This window comes from Pygoscelis adeliae, unplaced genomic scaffold (assembly GCF_000699105.1).
Source record: "Pygoscelis adeliae isolate BGI_AS28 unplaced genomic scaffold, ASM69910v1 Scaffold157, whole genome shotgun sequence".
Classification (NCBI taxonomy): Eukaryota; Metazoa; Chordata; class Aves; order Sphenisciformes; family Spheniscidae; genus Pygoscelis; species Pygoscelis adeliae.
The window spans coordinates 2,496,273-2,498,255 of record NW_008825107.1 but is presented as its reverse complement, the minus strand read 5'-3'; positions in this window follow the sequence as shown (position 1 = coordinate 2,498,255).

The window sequence follows — 1,983 nt, the reverse complement described above, 5'->3', positions numbered from 1 at the left end:
ACTTTGAGCCGGCGGCGCTTGCTTTTGTTGCAGTGAGTTTTGCACTGGCTTTCTCCAGCCTCTCCCTTTCACCAGCCGCTCTGGGGACATAGGTCCCCTCCACCCCTTCGCCGTGGAGGGGGAGTAAGGGATAGCGGCGGTGGCGCCGGCAGCGGCGCCGGGTAACTCCACTTGTGTAACGCCTGTTGTATCCGCCCGGTCTCTTGGCCGGGCCTGGCTTATGTGTTCGGCGGTGCCGAGCCCGAAGGGAGCTACGGTGTTAAATCCGCTGAGAACTCGGTTTCACGTTTTACCGGTGCGTTGCAAAGCTGAGCGTCTGTGAATTGCGTATCTCAACATAACGATGTACACGTATATGCGTTTGTAGTCTGTGGAGAGGCTGCTGAAGGTACCCCTTTGTCAAAATTGTAAGTAAGTTCGGGAATTACCGGACTTGCAGTTCTGTGGTGACAGCACTAGTTACCAGTTCGATGTCTTTGACCTCTTAAAATGTGATTGTGTTTCCTACTTTTGCATTTTACTCGTTGAATATACATATTTCTATATTTATGGTTACCTATGCTGTGGTTTATGTGGGGATCGTGTTATTTTCCTTGATGACCATGTTAATGCATGTTCTTAATGTAGTATTGTGGTAATATAATTTCTTCCATTTAACTTAAGATATAGTAGTGTAGTCTCCTAAATATCTAGTAGGATGATTTACTATACCAATTATTCAAATAAAACACTACTGCAGTGCTGTGGCACTGTGTTCTCAAAAGTGTACTGCATCTTTGGCATCATGGAAAACTTCTGAAGGCAGGGAACCAGGCTTTCAAGATATTTTCCTTAAAGTAAACTGAAAAGGATTTGGCCAATGGTTTGAGCAGTGTAGCTGCCTGGATATGGTGAGGGTTTTAAAAACTGAGATAACTCATTTTGTGCAAATAAAGAAACATTCTTTCCTGTTTTTGTCTCTGTTCGATGTGCTTGGGTAAAAAAAGGTAGAAAATGCCATATCAAATTTCACTTGTTTGTAACTCTTATTCTTTGACCAGTTAATATTCAGTTATTGCAAATCGTGTTCCTTGAGGATTATTTGAAATCTGTGACTTGAAGTGTCGGTATAAATCATCCTAACTTGGAGTGCAAAGTAAAAAAGTGTCCCTAAACTTGGATAAGAACGGTAGAGGGAAATCATTCCACTTCGCTTCTATTCCTCAAGCATCTAGACAGTATTTTGGCAACTGCCCCAAACCCTCGGTTTCTCATGTACAGTTACATATACAGAACTTAATTTGAAAGTGTGGAGCTGGTGGTGGTGAGGAAAGCCCTAACTTAGATGAGCCTCCTATCCACAGCAGACTCCTGTGCTGGTAGCTGGCTTGGTGTGCAGTGCTCAGCGCGCTTAGCTGTGTGTGGTGGGAGCCAAGGGAATCAGCGTGCCAAGCAGAACCACCTGGCCTGAGAGCGCTTGATGAAATACTTAGGGCTAGCCCATGAGAAATATTCAGAGAAGCTCTCTGAGATCCTGCCTGGTGTTCAGGTCTAAGCAATTCCTTCCTTTATGAGATGACAGTCAGAAATTTTCTTCTTGACTTTAGGTGCTGTACCTCATTCTAACAAACATCTGTGCTTCAGCATACTTGCTTGAGAAGTGGTAACAGAGGTTAGACCTTTCCTTACACATTTCAGGTTCCTGCAGTTGTCTCTCCCCTTTAGAGTGCCCTGCGTGACAGGTTTGAAGCTGAGTCGTCTTCCTCTGCTGCTGGTGAAGCAGTGCCACTGTTCAACAGACATTAAAAGACAAGTTGAACCAGAGGAAACATAAGGAGGAGTTAAAAGCCATTAAACCCCCAGTGGTTAGGGTACTGGTCCTCCTTATGCTTTCAGAAGAAAACATTGGCATCTAAATTCTTTGAGGAACCTGATTCATTTGCTGTCAGGAAACCAAATGGGGTTAGTATTTGTTCCAAAAAGCAAGCTCGAGAAGTGGTCTAG